Source organism: Euprymna scolopes, chromosome 17 (assembly GCF_053919585.1).
Source record: "Euprymna scolopes isolate OS-2025 chromosome 17, ASM5391958v1, whole genome shotgun sequence".
Classification (NCBI taxonomy): Eukaryota; Metazoa; Mollusca; class Cephalopoda; order Sepiida; family Sepiolidae; genus Euprymna; species Euprymna scolopes.
In genome coordinates, this window is record NC_136498.1 from 79,484,113 (window position 1) to 79,503,817 (window position 19,705).

A 19,705-nucleotide genomic window follows, 5' to 3' on the forward strand; every position below is an offset into this window, starting at 1 on the left:
TTTTGTTTTGTTGCTTTGTAAAGGAAAATTGTTGTTTTTGTTGTTTTGCTTTGTAAAGGAAAAATGTTGTTTTTGTTTTGTTGCTTTGTAAAGGAAAATTGTTGTTTTTGTTTTGTTGCTTTGTAAAGGAAAATTGTTGTTTTTGTTTTGTTTTTTTTTTTGCTTTGTAAAGGAAAATTGCTGTTTTTTTTTTGCTTTGTAAAGGAAAATTGTTGTTTTTGTTTTGTTGCTTTGTAAAGGAAAATTGTTGTCTTTGTTTTGTTGCTTTGTAAAGGAAAATTGTTGTTTTTGTTTTGTTGCTTTGTAAAGGAAAATTGTTGTTTTTGTTTTGTTGCTTTGTAAAGGAAAATTGTTGTTTTTGTTTTGGAGCTTTCCAGAATATGGTTGAATTTTACAAAGGAAAAAAATGTATAGCATTAATGATATAGGAATGTTAGGTCAGGTAGCCTGGGTTGGTAGCACCATATTAAGTAGTTGTTGATAAGAAATTCACATTTAGTATAGGGAAAGAAGAGTGGTGTAGTTGTTGTGATAAATTTGGAATGTAGTAGTCTAGAAAGAAGGGTTATATAGTTGGAGGAAAGAGCAGTCAAAATAGAGGTGCACATAAGGCTGACTGGTACGTGTAGGGCTGTTGCTGCTCATCGTGCTGTTGCTTTAGCAGATGTTGCTGGAGTAGATACTACATTTCTGGGCCAGAAATGTAATATTTATTTGGTTTCTAAGGAATTATATATGAAGCAGTTGTTTTTAGTTAGGAGATAAAATTGATTAAAAACAAAACTCAGGGCCTGTTTACAAAATCAGCCTGAATATCTCTGTGACATTTTTTTTATAAGTGAGAGCATTTAATGCAAGAAGATATCGATGTACGATTCCACTTTTGGGTGGTTAAATAAGAAAGTGCTTCTCCTTGGACTGTTCACATCGTATATCTGTGACATACCTGTAACATATCTGTGACATACCTGTGACATATCCGGACAGATAAATTCCCTAGTCATTTGCTCAAGCCAACAGCAATATTGTCTTCCTTAGCATTTTGGCTAGCAACAAAATGTAGTATCTGTTCTGAAGCCACACTTGTCCTCAGTCATTGTAGGAGAAATCCTTCTAGACTTAGGCAATTTCTTATTTGTGTTCCAATTCAGACTACTCATTTTTGAAGAGAAGGATTTTTTCCCAGCTTAAAAACCGACCTTGTGTCAGATTTTGTCCCCGTGGGGAGGCAAGTAAATAGGAACAACATTTTAGGGTCTCATGTCGAAGTTGATGTACTTCTCTCGCGATGTACGAGGTGCCTTATATAAGTTTCCAGACATTTTTGTACAAGCATTTAAAATTGTCGTCGACTCTTGAAATATCAGTATGCTATTGTTATACATCTTATGAGATGACTGGCCAATTTTTATGAGTTCAGGTTCAGATGAACAGCTCTACAGGAAACGGAATACAGCCTACTGAAGCCTGATTGTCACAGCTAGTGAATTTCAAAAATGCTATTTAGACGTGAGGACATTTCAGAAGAACGATATGCAATAATATTCTGTTTTAAACTTGAAAAATGGCATAGAAACGGGTGGAATGCTCCAGACTGCTTTTGAACCATCTTGTATGAATCAGCCATCCGTTTTTTGAGTGGCATAAAAGATTGAAGGAAGGATGGGAGTCTGTGAGAGATGATGAGAGGTGTGGGAGGAGTAATGAAATCAGAACACTCGAGTTGATTGGCCAAATAAATAATTTCATGGATAAGGACCATCATGTGTCTATAGATATAATAAGTACGGTTTGCGAGGAACTGAAGATGTGGAAGATTTGCGCAAAGTTTGTCGTAAGGATGCTCAAAGATTAGAAAGAAAGACGTTGTCGTGACAGCAGGGAGACGGTTGAGCTGACCAATTCAGATACCGCAGTTCTTGATGCTCTGGTGACTTGCGATGAAAGCTGGATCTACTACTATGACCCAGAGACCAAGAGAGCAAATCCGCCCAGAAACTTATTATGATCCTTTTTTGTTGTTGTTTTTTTGACAGCACGATATGATCTACATGCACTGGGTTCCCACTGGACAGACAATCAACAAGGAATACTATGTTGAGGTTTCAAGGTAGTTCAGGAAGAGATTCCGTCGGAAGGGGCCAGCACTCTTCAAATCAGACCAGTGGCATATCCACCAGTTGAATACATCAGTCCACAGCTCCATCCTTGTCTATTTGATCAAAATGAGCATTATGACATTTCCTCACCCTCCAGACCTTGCTCCCTGTGACTTTTTGGTTGTTCCCTAATCTCAAGGAAAACTTTAGAGATTGTCGTTATGAGACAATTGAGTAGATGAAAGAGGCTGTGATGAGGGTCATTGACACGTTCACACAAGAAAGAAGACATCCATAGAACCTTTCAGAAGTTGTTGGAACGGTACAGCAAGTGCATTGCAGCCGGAGGAGATTACTTCGAAGGGGACTAGAGTTTAATGTGTGTACTATCACCAAAAATGCCCATATGAAAATGTCTTGAATCTTATTGAAGGTACCTCGTATTATAACTGAAAACGCCTGCACTGGTCAAATAACGTAAGGATTTTTTTATTCGATTAACAATGTATTGAAACTATAAAATGTCCATAATCGTATGATACTAAAGCTATGACAATCTTTTTTGCTTATTTGCACATTTTAGTTGATGAGAAGTAGAGTAATTAAGGCGAAAAGTGATCGGAGAATCGGAACAGGTTTAGTAGCAATAGCAGTGTAGCAGAAGAAGAGTGAAAGGACGATGTAAATAAATGAATAACATAAATAAAGAAGACAAAGAAAGGTGGTGTTTTTGCTTTCTTGGTTTAGGAAAGTAAATTAGGTATTTATTTTAGTTTTATTTATGTCTTTTGGGACATGTCAATTATTTCTTCCACCACCACCACCACCACCACCACCACCATAATCGTCATCGGTCTAACGTTCGTTTTACATGCTGGCATGCGTTGGGCGGCTTTTACAAATTGATTTCTAAACTGATTTATCTCTGTCCAGGTCTTTGTTTATCCTTCCTTCTCCGCCTTTTCACTTTCACGTTCATGTTTTTTTTCGTCTTCCTTCGTTAACTGAACCATCTCCATCAACTATTCTACATCTACACACCCAAGAACTTGAATTCGTTCTTTCAACGTCATCATCGTCGTCGTCATGATCATCATTAACATCAGCATCATTGCTTCTTTTTTTATTATTATTATTAACGAGCATCATCTACCCTGGTGGGCCCCCGGCTAGGTATCTTTCTAGCCGCATGCAGGGTAGATCTCAATCAACACTTTCAAGAAACTTTATAATGAGGATCAACTGCAGAGAGCTGCCTCGCTATGCGATCACTTTGGAGAAATTTTTGAAGGTCCATGTCAACAGTAAAGAAAAACAAAATCACACAGAATAAACAAAACAAACATGAAGATCAAATTCTAGTAAATGTCTTGCAGATTTCTATTTGACTGTTATTTCTGTATTCATCCAGTTTATTCTTAGAATGAGATACATTAGATCTATTTGGAACCTGATTAGTTAATTTATACTAACACTCTATTCTTGTGTCGTTAAAGAAATCTAATTGTGTTGTAAAGTTAGTTTATGGAATCTTTTTTGCCAATAAATTATCATTTCAAGAAAAGATTTCTTTTTACACAGGAATCACCACTTATCAAGGCCCGGAGGCCACTTGAGGATAAGAGTTAATTGGTATACATTAGTCAATGCGATTATCGCGTAGTAAACATGAGTAGTGGAAGTTTTGTAAATTGGATTACTTAAGGGGCGGTTCATCAAGAATTTGTTTTCGTTGGACTTGATAAAAGTGTCTTCAGTGTTGTAAAAGGCTGTTAATTATTATTTTTTTTTTTTTTAGTATCTCAATTAAGTTACTTCTCATTTTTCTCTTTAGTAAAGTAGTTAAACCCAAGGATTCCAACATATACTTATTATTAATATAGTTAAAGCATTTTATTAGTTGAGTTACATTTTTGTACACCTTCCAATTTCAATCCTATTTGCTAATCATCATCTAATGGCGATTAGAAATGCGTACACTATCATGCATGAGGTCTTATCAAGGTATATTGTAAAAATAACATTTATTTCTCTTGTAATAAAATTTCTAATCGTCCAACCAATCATTTTATTGCCATTGAAATAATCGACAAAATATCTTTATAAGATTTGAGTGCATCAGACAAAATTACATTTAAAGCCGTGGTAGTGGCGACGACGACGATGACGAAGGCGACGACGTTATTATTATCATCATCATTATCGTGGTAGCCAATCGAATCCGTAGTTTCTCATATGAAAAGAGGGTCCAACTCAAGATTCACACACAATCACAATTCGAGCATACGTCATCGTTTGGCAATTGTGCGCGTTTTCAATATTAATGGGTCCCGTATTAATAGTGCAATGTTGAGTGCATGGTCTATTTTATCGAATTGTGAAAATAGTTAAAAATTGAGAATAATTTTCTCATAAACTTTTTCCATTTCAGATTTCTATTATTTGAGTGGCGTTATTAATAATAGGATTTGAATCATCCAAATTTACTTCCACATCGTATTGTGTTATTTTGATTCTTCTGTTTCTAAATTTGCTTCATGTTTTATATTTTTCGTTCCACTATATCACACGTTTTTGTATTAAATGTCATTTTCAATGTATTTGATAATCTTTATAAACTATTCAGAACATTTTGTTCATTACTTTCTAATAATAATAATAATAATAATAATAATAATAATAATAATAATAATAATAGTATGATTTTTAACAGCATCAATTAATGCATGCTAAAAATAATACGTTTAGTCGATTTGCCAATTTTTATCCCTTAGCAGCAATTTTTACCCAACATTTTAACTAAATTATATATATATATATATATATATATATATATATATATATATATATATATATATATATATATATATATATATTAGTGATCTGGCAAGGCTACAGGGAAGACAATCAAGCAAAGTCTAACCCTAAACAAAATTCATCCCAAACTAAAACTAAAGCTGGCCTGCCAGTACACTATATGTACAAATGTAGGCAAATTTGCGCATATTTTATTGGTTTAAAAATATAGATTCTTTTTAATCAATTTTCATAAAATTTTAACCATAGAATAGTATTATAATCTTCAAAAAGCCTGCAAATTGTTATGTAGTTTCGTCTCATAAAATAAAAGATATTACCAATTTGGCTACGAGTATATATATTACCAATTTGGCTACGAGTATATATATATATATATATATATATATATATATATATATATATATATATATATATATACTGCGTATCAAATTATTAACGAGTTTACATTTTTCTTAATATTTAAGTAACGAGTGAATAAAAATCCATGAAACTTTAAGAAAGTGCTTACAATACTATTCAGCTACTCCAGTCAGAAAATGAAAGTATTTAAAGCAATATTATCGAAACTATGGCAGAAGATAAGAATATCTGTTGATTTCAGTGTGTCAAGTTATTAACGAGGTTGAGAAAAAAACACAATATACCCATATCTTGTTTATTGAAATATTTTTCAAACATTAAATGAACTAGGAAAGTGCTTAGAACACAATAATTACATAGCAATTTCTATGTTGGCATAATTAGTAGGGGATATGCGATCCTTTTTTATGAATTACTTGTGAAAGGCGTTGTGACTTTTATGAAAAGTTCACAGAATTAGTCAAATTTGTGATTTCGTCAACAGTTATTCCTAGCAATATCTCTTGGAGAGCATCCAACAACTCATCTTTGCACTTAAATTGGCGTCCATTTGCATAGAGACGTAACTTCATGATACTCCAAAGGTTTTCAATTGAGTTAAAATCTTGCGAATTCGCAGGCCACTCCATCTTCCGTAGGCCAGAGAATCCCAGTTGTTGAAAATACTCTTTACTTTTGTTAGCTGCCTGCGAAAGAAGCATTATCTTGCATAAAAATAATAGTTATTCCGAACGTCAACCTTTGCTTCTTCAGCCATGGTTCAAAGTGATCCTTCAGAAAAGCTATATAAGAATCTGACGTCATTTTTACGCCTTCTGGGACTTTCCATGTACCAACTAAAGTAACGCCGATAATCCCAGCCCAAATCATTATCCCACCACCACCTTGTTCCTATTTACAGTGTCTCTCCACGGGACAGAGTTAAGGTCGTTTTTTAATGTGGAGAAAAGGAACAAAAATAAAAATTGTCTCAGTCAAGAAATTGAAGTGTAGCATCTGAAGATCAGATACTACACTTTGATCTTGACCCGAAGGCCCACCACCACCTTGTTGGCGCCTTAAACGCTGATGAAGATGTCGTCCATCTAGGACCCATCCCTTGCTCCAGTCATCCGGGCCATCAAGAGTGACACGCATTTCATCCGTGAACAAAACCTTGGAAAAATCCGTTTTCATGTTGTCCTTTGCCAATTTCTATCAGTTTTGTATGTTGCTTTAATGGAGGTTTTGTCAGAGGCTTGCCACTTTTTTCAGAAGGCGACATCGAGTACTTTTTGAGATATTCTTCAATCCGGCTTGGTCAAAAACTTCTCGACTTGTCTGCCCATGGTTCTTAACAACTTCGCGTTTAATTTGAAGTACAGAACGGCGTGAAACAACTCTAGATTTACTTTTATCAGCTCTCTTACGTACCTTTGTGGGGGTCTTGACAAAGTTCTTCACAATTTGATGATACCTTCCTATCATTTTCGATTTTTCGAGGATAGTTTTAATTTTTGCTAGCTGTTCTGTAATAATACTCTTTTCAGAACTACTCAAACCACCTTTACGACCCATTTTATTGACGAAATAAACTGCCTTGTTAATAATTTGACATACCTGACATACCGTGTATTCAGCAATTACGATGGCAAGTTGTTTACATTGCGCAGAACAGTACGAAATTTTTACAGTATGCGCAACTCAGCATTGCCAACGTTTCCGAAGCTTTTGATATGAACCTACCGGTAAGTTTCTGAAACTGGTAGAAAAATGTTATCTTGTTAATAATTTGACACGCAGTGTATATACATATATATATACATATATATACATATATATGTGTGTGTGTGTGTGTGTGTAGCGTGTGCGTGTGTGGGGGGGTAATATAAGTAATGGTTGTGTGATTCCAATGAGAGAAAAATGTATATTTAAGAGTGTAGCCAACAACAATTGTCAGTTTTTCAGACTTTTATCATTTTTAATATTTTTTTAAATATTTTCATAACGCGTTTCGAGCCTCAGTTAGCTCTCTTCAAGTTTAGAAGTTTGCTTTTTGGTGAAAAGTTTATGGCATTCTCTTTTGGAGATCATGTTAGTTCAGCTAGCACGATTGTGCTTTCGAAAGAAATGCGAATATAAGACTTGATGTCTCCAGTGGGATAGGTTTAGAGTTCAATCGATCACTGTCAACTCCATTTAGTGGGTGGGAGGTGAAAGTTTTTACGATTTTTTTCTTTTTTGATGCGTGTGCGCGTGTGTGTCTGTAAGGTAGAGTGGTTGTGCATTGCGTGTGTGTATGTGAGTGTATTGGTTAAAATCTGTGATTTCTTCTTGAATGTGTATGTGCGTGTAAGAGAGAAAGAAAGAGATAGAAGTAGGGAAAGACAGGGAGTGTGTATGTGGACGTGTTATGTGTGTGTGAGTGTACATATGTAAGGGTATGTGTGTGGAACTGCTGTGTTGTGTTGGCTTATGTGTTCCTATTTACTATTACTATTCACGAGGGCCTAGTTAGGCATAAAGTCGGTTCCCAATATAAACATACATACATGTATATATACACACACACACACACACACATATATATATATATATGCATATGTATAATATATATATATATATATAATTGATAAATATAGAAAAATAAGAATAAGGGTATACATATGTATATATATGTATATATATATACATATGCACACACATATACATACATTGAAAAAACTTACTATGAAACGAAAATTATAGAATTACTAGATGACAAACACTACTATAAACCTATTTGTACCAACATAGACAACACCACTATTTCAAAAATCACAAAATTTTCTACAACACACAACAAAATTTTAAAAAAGAAATTTGGTTTTCATACCTAAAGTAAATTGTATAGCGTATAAGGATTATTTTATACTGTAGATATTCATAATCGTACCCTATTTCCAACAGAATGGAGAAATAATATATGAGAAATATTTTGAATCAAGTCTCCCCTTGCTGTTATTTCAGATTATTTGAAATCATAGCAGTTATTTCAGATTATTGAAATCATATCAAGGCCAGAGGTTTTAGGGATATATATATATATATATATGTGTGTGTGTGTGTGTGTGTGTGTGTGTGTGTGTGTGTGTGTGTGTGTGTTGTTCATTGTTTAGCGATAATAAATATTCGGTATTAGTATCTCATAGGAGATCAAGGAATTCGTTTTTCCTAAGAAATGTGGCCTTTATTTTAGGATATAAGTAAATAAATAAATAAATAAGTAAATATTATTTATTTTTATTTTACTTTTGTAAACAGTAATCCACGCACACGTGTTTCGCTGTTCAAAAAGAAAAGACAGGGGCGATTTTTCTTACGGAAAACTTCCTTAATCTTCTAGGGGGAAACGGTAATACCGAATATTTCATTATCGCTAAAAAAATCAACAACAACAACAAAATACCTTTAAAAGCAATAAATATAGCTAATAATATCAGCAGGGACCCGTAGCGTAACGGTATACGCACTCATCTATAAAACCTAGTTTCAGGTTCGAGCTCAAATAAGGAAAAAACTACGCTGATGAGATGTAGAGCAGCGGAACACGTGTACGTAGAGTATTGTTTTAAAGAGTAAAATAAAAACAAACTATATATATATATATATATATATATATATATATATATATATATATATATTCAAAGGTAATGGACTAATGAATTCAACGAGGTTGTTAGATAGTGCTCAATAAAAGAGCTGATAATACTTGTTTATTGTTATATAAACATGCTCACTTTATTCATTGAACTTTTGAATAGTCAAGTCGCTGCCTGATGATATCTGTTGTTTGATTGAAACAAGTGGCTATGTGTAGCAGCGGGATGTGAGCATGTTTATATAACAATAAACAAGTATTATATATATATATATATATATATATATATATATATATATATATATATATATATATATATATATATATATAGTAGAACCCTGGGAGACGGCATTAAAAATTAGTAACAAAATACAGTACAGTATATAATACACATACATATAATCAAATAACATTATAAATAACACCGTAAGGCGAAGAAAATACCGTAACAAGGGGCCGAGCAAACGTCATATTATACATCGTAACCTGAAAAAAACCGTATCCAGCGTATTTCGTGTGTGTGTGTTTATGGGAAAAATGCTTATTCAATTATATTTCACCTTTTATTTTTACCAATCCTTTAATTTATGAAACTCGATGTAACTACAGAGCATATACAAATACATGACAAAAAAAAAATCTATATTCCAAATTTACACATGTTGCTCATCTTACCGTTTATTTTCTTAAGTATGTTAAAATGTTCAATTTTTGGTAGCACCTGTTTCGTAGCGCAGAATCAACCATGTAATTATCATATCAATTTTTTTAATTATTTCGCACTTAACTCACCAGAAGAAAAGGAACTCATAAACTTTAAAAGCAAAGAATATGGGCATGATTATAAAATCGGAAGAGCAGTTGCAATTGCGTTTTATTTCAGTTACGCCATCTATCTATATACAGAGCGAGAGAGAGAGAGAGAGAGAGAGAGAAAGAGAGAGAAATTGAATGAGAAAGAGAAAGAAATTAGGAGATTTCAATGACACAAAGTTTATAGATAGTTCTAGCTCTATACTACTGAGCTATATATATATATATACATATATATATATATATATATATATATATATATATATATATATATATATATATATATATATATATACTGTACAAATCATCTTGATTACATGAAACACACCCTTATAATTTTCTAAAATATCATCTTTAATGTTCATACAGAATGGTGGGCCGAAGCAATTATTTACTCTGTATAAACATTAAAGATGATGCTTGGGGGAATTATAAGAGTGCATTCACTGTATTTAGGGCGATTCGTGCACTCTATGTACTAATATCTATATTTAAAGTTGAGTTTTCGTCGCACTCATATTGATATTAAAAGCCTATTTTTTATAGTTAAACGAACTGCACATTTATACCTTTTACATCGTTATTTCGCAAGGGTTTCCATGCATATGGACATAGTATACGGATAAGGCTTCAGACCTCTATGTTTTGGTTTTGATTCTAGCTGGTGGTGGCCCTCAAGTCATGTTTTTAAAGTTTTGAAACCATTGGATACAATATTATAATCAATAGAGAATTGGCTCTATCATAATAAATACGAAATCTGCATAAATTAAAATATAATATATATGCGTATTTACGATCAGGCAATGCCGGGCGGTCCGCTAATATATATATATATATATATATATATATATATATATATATATATGTGTGTGTGTGTGTGTGTGTGTGTGTGTGTGTGTGTGTGTGGGTGTGTAATATAGATTGATTTCCTAGATGTAAATCTAATGAAACGCGCGTGATTATTATAGAGTGCTTAACGGAGGACAGAGCAAGTATATAGTATGTCTATTATACAAACATTATTAGTTACATATGTGCATGCATGTTTCGGTGGAGTCCCTATTTGAAGAGATCCACGTCGTTAGACCAAAGAAGGAGAATTATTGAAACGAATAAGCTTATATAATAAACTAACTAACTAACTAACTAACTAACTAACTAACTATATATATATATATATATATATATATATATATATATATATATAATTATTTTTTTACTATAATAATTAAATATCTACAGACACTAGTGTTTCATCCTTTCGGGAATCTTCAGTGCAGGGTGTCACGATTAACACCAGTCGAACGATTCGAACCCCGCAACACGAGACATCTCTGGCTCGATTAGCGAAGATCGTATCAATTCGGCTACCATTAACCGCGTGAAATAACGTTGAATTTAAACATTTTAATTTTAAATGTTCAATTTACGTCAGTCAGACAGTGATCTAATCGTTATACGATGATCTATGCATATATATATATTGTATAATTCAGTAAATCTTCATATAAAAACTTTAAATTTAAAAATCAACAGCGAGCGGGATTATCTCCCTTCGTAGCTAAGGATACCCGATATTTGCCAATCCCAATAGATGAGAACGAAAGAGAATAATGGAATAAAAAAAATAGAATGGGATCCAAAACCTTAAATGATGAATGAGGATTAAATAAGTATAAAGTAATGTTTGGGCTTTATTTCCCTATTAAATAAAATATTAACCTAAAACTGGTCTTAAATCTAAGAAATAAGATAGCCGATATTTTTGTAAACAAAGTAGCGAGCATAGGTTGAATACGAAACTAGCATAACCATAAGGTTTTCGCTTAGTTGATCTGGCCATATTATAAATATAAAAATAAAACTCTAATAATTTTTTTTAAAATAAATTATGTGAAATAAAGAAATATAGAAATCTAATTTAAGAAATCAACGAATAGTATTATTAAAAGATATTAAATGGCTACAGGTTTTTGTGGTAACTCCTTATGACAGGTTTTAAAATAGTGATACGAAAATTAAGCGATATATAAATATTTAAATAAGCTCCTGACAAAGATGCGTCCGGGATAAATATTTTCGCAGGCTTTATTTCCTTTAAGGGAAATGGCTTTACATATTGTTCTATTGTTAAAGTGTTTTTTATTCAATAAGTGTGAAGAAAGGCTGGTTATGTGAAAATTTTCAAACACCATAATGTTTGAATTTGTCCAATTAGTCTTGAAACAATTGTAACTAACAATGAAATACACTTTTTGTTGCTATCAATTCTTTTTTTTTAGTCTTGGTTTTGTTAATACGGTGTATATATATATATATATATATATATATATATATATATATATATATATATATATATATATATATATATATATATGCTGAAACGTTAAAATCTGTCGCTTTAGAAAAGAGGATATGATTCCATTGCTGTTTGATAAACCGGTTTTCTTTTCTTTTTCTTTGTTGCAGACTATCTACTAGTTGGCCAGTTGTGTACAAATTCCAAGTGCGATAGGAACGCTTTATCATGTCTGAAAGTGACATAATGTTCAACGAGCGAGATCGGAGACAAATCCTGCTCTCTACCGATCCAAGTTATGACAACAGGACCATTGCCAGCATCCTCAAAATACATCATTGGATTGCCACGAATAATATGGGCGTGTTCAGGATGAGGAAAACAAAGATTCCGGCCAAGGTTATGGTCTTTGGTGTGGTTTCAAGTGAGGGCAACATCATGCCACCTCACACTTTTGAAAGCGGCTTGAAATGCAACACCAAAGTTTACCTGGATGTGCTGAAGAGTGTAGTGATCCTCTAGTGCAATAAAGTGACCGCTAGCAGACCCTGAGTGTGGCAGCAGGACTTGACGCCGGCCCACAAGTCCAAGAAGACCCAGATTTGGCTTCAGAAGGAGTGCTATGACTTTGTACTCTTATCTCACTGGCCCTTCTCCTCCGATCTGAATCTGCTGGACTGTTTCGTTTGGTAATACGTGGAGAACATCACCAACATGACCACCCACAACACCAGCTTCATCGCCGCCATCCGCCGAGTATTCGCCGAGCTTCCGCCAGCGCTTGTGGAAAAGGCATGCTTCCAGTTTCGGACCCATATCGAGGCGGTGATTAAGGCTGAAGGCGGCTATATTGAATAGATGCCAGCTCTACAACATAATCAAGTTACTTAAATTGGTTTTTACAATAAAAGTTTTAAAATAAAGTTGTATTATTGCTTATCATTCCACTCTGTATATAATATAATAGTTTTATTGTGTATATTTATTATCTATTTATTACATGTATGTATTGTATATTCTATTGTATGCATAATATATTAAACATCGGTTTCCGTCAGGTCACAGAAATTAAGCAACGTTGGGCTTGGTCAGCACTAAAATGGCTGACCATTTAGGAATTTTAGGTGCTGTACGTGCTTATCATTCATCTTGGCATCGTTTCCAATCTGTCTTTGACCTCTCCTGCCACTGGGCCCAAGCAATGCCGATTCAATAGAGGTGTGGTTGGAAATAGCACAACCTTTCCCTTACAATTACACACGCAGCTGCCCTTACAGTAGTGTCTATTGTGTCTTGAGACTGAACAGAGGCATCGCATTATGAGAGAGAGAGAGAGAGGGGGGGTAATATTAGAAGTAATATATGCCCCCACCCCGGGAAATGCCGGGGGGTATATTGTGTTACCAGCATTCATGCTCAATTTTCTATCTGCGGAAAATCTTTCACGATATCTTTTTATATCACTTGGAATATAATTTTTTTTGCTCATTCTTATCAATAAGGGATAATGAGCTATATTATTGAATGATTTGTTGAGGTTTAAGTGCAAACTGGCTGCATTCTCTCTCTCTCTCTCTCTCTCTCTCTCTCTCTCTCTCTCTCTCTCTCTCTGTGTGTGTGTGTATAGCATTTATTTATAACATAAATACTTTCTAAAATTGTTGTGATATGATCGACTTGACTGTATTATTTATATACACTTAAAAACCTGATGTCTAATTAATTTCTCAAAAACTTTATATAAGATGCATGTCAAAGAACCTGCTTTATGCTTACTATAAGAATATGTCGCACCTATTTTGTACATTGGAATTGCACGTGCTCTTGTTCATATATAGAACTAGAAGAATGCTCGCCCCAAAACGAACGAAGCTTGAACAGAGTTTGCACCACGTTTATGTTTCCTTACGAAGATTAAAATTAATGCATAATTCTACTAAACCGTATGTCTAAAATACTTATTGAAATTTCAATCAAAATCTATAACATGATTTTGATTATTAAAAAAATCTCTCTAATTTAAAAATAGTCTTTAAAAAATGAAATTCAGGGATTGTTGCCCCACTAGCGTTTTATGAATATGGATTAAATTTAATGCAAATCTGAAATATTTAAAGTTTCAAATCGGAGACTATGCCCGTACTATGCGTCATTTATAATACTCCAATTAATCATTATTAATACTTATTGTCTAATACTTAATATTTAATAGTATTGTCTAATTTTAATGTCTAATATTTAATATTTAATACTCAATGCCTAATACTACATGTCTAATATTTATTATCTAATGATTATTGTCTAATTTTTAATGTCTAATATTTAATATCTAATATTTAATGTTAAATAGTTAATGTCTAATACTTAATATCTAATATTCATTGTCTAATACTTAATTTATAATATTTTATGTGTAATACTTAATACCGAATACTCAATGTCTAATACTAAATATCTAATATTTAATGTCTAATATTTATTATCTGATGATTATTTTCTGATTTTTATGTCTAATATTTAATGTCTAATACTTAATTTCTAATATTTAATGTCTAATATTTAATATCTTAATACTTAATTTCTAATATTTAATGTCTAATATTTAATATCTTAATACTTAATATCTAACACAATGTCTAATACTTAATGTCTATTACTTAACTAAACTAATCCCATATTTTTACCTCTTACGCATAGCAGGTGTGTTCCGAAATTACTAATGACCTCTAAAACAGTTTAGTGGTGAATTATGTACGTATATAAACCTATGTACATAACTAAATTTATACGGAGATTTTTCTATCATGTATATATTTATTAAACACTATTTACCGACGAACATTTTTATACGAGGGGCGCGCAATAAATAATGCCACTGACCTAATTCCAGTTGTCTGATCTAGCTGAAATTTTGCATGTGCAATGATTTATATCTCTACAGATTATGTGGTCAATTACAGCTCTGAACTAATTGTGGTTTCTGTTTTACAGGTGTTTGAACTGAGTCAGGTGTGAAATGGAGCCTGTTGAATGGCGAGCAGTGATTCGGTTTTTGTATTTGAAAGGGTGCACACCACAGGAAACTTTTGGTTAAATGAAAGAAACTCATGGTGAAAATGCCCCATCATATGATCTTGTAAAACGCTGGCATCGTGAATTCAAACATGGCTGGAAGTCTGTGGAAACAGCACCCAGACCTGGTCGCCCCTCTTCTGCCATTGATGAGGCATCTGTCCGTCAAGCTGAGGCTGCCATTTTGGAAGATCGGCGCATTACTATTCGCCAAATAGCCCAAGATGTCAAGATCAGTACAGGGTCCGTGGAAACTATCATTCATGACCATTTGCATATGCATAAGGTGTCTGCCAAATGGATTACCAGGTTGCTCACACCATTCCAGAAGTGAGAACGCGTCGAGTGCTCGAAGATGAATTTGGAGATGTGCCAAGAAGATGAGTAAAAGTTTTTCAAAAGACTGATTATACAGGATGAAACCTGGGTCCATCACTATGATCCAGAGACCAAAGCCCAGCCAATGCAGTGGAAGCACTTGGACTTACCACCTCCAAAGAAGGCAAGGGTGCAGCTCTCCGCTAGCAAGGTCATGCTCACAGATTTCTGGGATCAAGACGGAATAGTAATGACAGATTTCCTGGCAAAGGGTACCACAATTACAGGAGCCTATTATGCTTCACTTTTGAGGAAATTAAGGGAAGCTATCAAAATCAAGAGGCGGGGCAAGATCAGCAAAGGTACCCTCCTCCTGCAGGACAACGCTCCGGTCCACAACTCGCATGTCGCCAGATCAGAAGCACGGGCGTGTCGTTATGAGATCCTCCTCCATCCTCCCTACTCTCCTGACCTTGCACCCTCTGACTTTCACCTCTTCCCAGCCATGGAGTTGTTTTTGAAAGGAAAGCGTTTCCCAGATGATGCAGCCTTGATTTCTGAAGTCACATCGTGGTTGGAGGACCAACCTGGGGTGTTCTACAAAAACGGTCTCCAGAGCTGCATCAAACGATGGGAGAAATGCATAACTGTGGGTGGTTCCTATGTAGAGAAAGACTAATAACTATGCCAAGTTTCGTTGCTCTACTACTATGGGAAGTGGATCAGGGGCATTACTTATTGCACGCCCCTCGTACATTTACTAAAATCTAACTCTGCTGATAAATTTCTCACATCTCGAACGATTATCAGTAATTCACTAATACGATCTCTATTCACATTCCCGTGTAACTGTTTTTAGGTTGTTTACTAAATTCATCCAAAGCATGGCAAGATTGAAAAGGGCATGCCAACAACGGTTTCAGAGATGGAGAAACGTACAATAATTTTTTTTTTTTTTTTTTTTTTTTTTTTTACACAGTGATCACCACTTATGAAGGCCCGGAAGCCACTCAGGGATAAGGGTTATTGCAAGTACATTACGTTAGTGAGGAGATTTGATGAAGTGTTTAATTAGTGGGGCGGTTCATTAGGAATTTGTTAACATTAGACTTGAAGACATCCAAGTTGTAGTCCGGAGGGAAGCAGGCAGACGGAACAGAGTTCCACAGGCGTGCAGTTCTAAGAAAGAAGCTTTGTTCCTGAAATCCGCGTTTTGATTTAGGCACAGATATAGAGTGGGGGAAATTTTTCACAGTGGATTCAGCTAGACGGGTGTTTTTCGTGAAAGATTGGCGAGGGGGGACCAGGGATTGGAGTTCAGACGAGCACCTGCCATGAAAATAACGATAAAACAAGGATAGGCTCGCAACGTCTCTTCTGTGGGAGAGGGGTTGCAGGGTAGAGAAAAGGGCATCCCCCACTAAACCACGAAGTCTATTTTGTACTCTGTCAAGGCATGATAGGCTGTTTTTGGCAGCTCCTGCCCAGATATGGCAACAGTATTCCATCCTTGGCCGTACTTGGCTTTTATATAGATAGAGAATTGCATCAGTAGTGAGATATCTTCTGGAGCGGTAGAAGGATCCCACCATCTTTCCAGCGACCTTGGCAACAGACTTGATGTACGTGTTCCATTTCAGATCAGGAGTAAAGGTCAAACCCAGAAGCTTGTCAAAACACGGGGCCTCACCCAGACGAGAGCCATCCATCACAATTGATGCCAGCTAGGGATCAGAGCGTTGATGATGTAAGGATAGGAGTTTGGTTTTGGATGCATTAAAGGTAATAATATTTAGTAACTAAAATTAACTTGATTTTAACAAATAAATGTTTGTAGGAATATTTATAAGAATAATGTTGATGTAAAAGTAACCGAAAGATGTCATCTAAATTATTAGTGGGTCTAATATTTAAAGTTTTAATTTCTTTCAATAAAAGATAGATTTATGTAAAAAGGTTAACACAAAAGCAAGGATTAAAATTTGGAGCAAACTACAAAACCGGACATGTTATGTTTCAGATGGTAATCAGCTTATGCGAAACTGTGACGAGCCCCTTCGGCTGTGTGTATAACCTATTTATTATCTCCACTGTTGTCAAAGAAAGACGTATCGCTAATTAAAATACATTGATAAATATGGCTGCCCTGTGTGTTTATGTTGTTAGTCGTGTTGAGCTCTTCACTTCTTCTCAACACACCCAACACATCGTGGATTTTCACACTCACTTTCCGAGATAAGGTCGCTTTTATTCGGGGGTAAATTTTTGTTAGTTGGGGGTGAGGGTGGTTAAATATGAACCTATATAGAGTACAAGCTGTACCGGCGTTACCTGCGATTCATCACGATCAAGCTTATTTTATAAATATTTCTACGTTTTGTAAGCATGTGTTTTGCTATGTTTAGTATCTCAAATAAAAGTGAACCTGTTTTGATCTAATAAGAACGAAAATCAAGGTAATTTTCTTTTAGCCGATTATGCATGTATGTCTGCACATTTCAAGACTGTTGGACAAAATAACGTATTTTTAATACATTATTTTGTCCATAGATAATGCTTATTATTATTATTATTATTATTATTATTATTATGATTATTTATTAGTGATAGAGATTTGACAGATGTCTGTCTGAAGCCGAAACTATGCTATTACTTCTATTAATTATATTATCTTTGCATGCTTAATTATAGGGCTAGGATAATATATGTTCTGTTATTACTATATCAACCTTTCCAGGCATTATCTCCTCCTCTAGGGGATGTACGTAAACAAGAAATTTCACAATTGACTATTCATTATATATATATATATATATATATATATATATATATATATTAATTTTATTTATACAAACATTAATGGCTACATATGTGCATACATGTTTCTGTAATCACCCACGTTGGGGGATTACGTCTTCAGGCCAAAAATTACCGTCGAAATATATATATATATTTGTAGTTATCGACATACAGTCCTGTTTCGTTGCATCACAACTCATCAGTGCCGCTAGACTAGCATCTCTCCCAAGCCAAGGATTGAACCTAGAACCGTCGTGTTCACATCGGCAGTTCTCCTACTCGACCATGAAATCGACGCCCATAAATAACTCGTCGGAATGTCTATTTAAATAGACACCCGCCACCACTTTTATAGTGTTCAAATCGCCTGTTCGTAAACAAACAAACAACGAGCTTCGCATTTTATATAAGTAAACTTATGCGATTTAAGAACGCATATTGTTGATAGTCTTCAGAAATGTTTTGTTCTATTCAACTGAAAACCGCTAATAAATGATATTTTCTATAGTGCGTCTGTCACTTTTTGTTGCGTTGTTTAATGTTTTACAATCTTCAGACCAGTTTGTTTTGGAACCGCTTCTCGATGCAGCAAAATCAGATATCGAGTCAGTTTAGCTTTGAAGAGGAACACCACCCATGAAGGCATTATGATTGGGTTCGAAAGTAGCAGACAACAATCTCATTAGTAAAGACGCATCAGGTAATTGCCTCTATCATTATCAACTCCTTCATTTCGTTTTCTTTTTTTTATGATAGAAATTTGATATATGTCTGTCTGAAGCCAACCTTAGTCCCAAAGGATGCAGTATGGTGTTGGAAGGTATGTTCTAAATAAGACCGTGCCAAACCACGTCTCATTCCGATAATGACGTTTACGTTTCAGAGTCGACTCTATGTTACAAAAATATGGTTTTATGCAAAGGTGAACCTAAGTTAGTATAACAACTAACCAGAACCAGGACCTATCTATTGTTCATTTGCTGTTGGAAAGTGAAATAACTCATTCATTCTGTTTTCTTTTTTGTTTTTTGTTTTTTTGTTTTGCATATTTTTTGTTTGCTTGCTTGCTTTTTGTCTGTTTTTATCGTAATTCTGCTTTCATTACAAATACCGGTAAATTGCTTCTCGTTGTAATTTTGTGAGGCGAAAGAATTTCCGGTAATTGTCCAAGGCGGTTTTGAGTGGCTGCGGAAAGATACACTTCGTTGATTACATAGTAACTGGAAATTTTGTTGTTGGTTTACAATCCACTTCGTAATTAACGTGTAATTTACTGTTCGTGTTAGTGGTCTGGAACTGTGTAACATTTGTACACATCGTTTCTTGGGCCATATAAAACACAGGTAACACGGTTTAATATTCATATGCAGAGCATTGTTTTTTTTTTGTTTTTTTTTTTACATAGGCATCACCACATTATCAAGGCCAAGAGGCCACTCAAGGATAAGGGTTAAAGAGTGTACAGTAGAAATTGGACAATATAGTAATCATTAGTAATGAAAA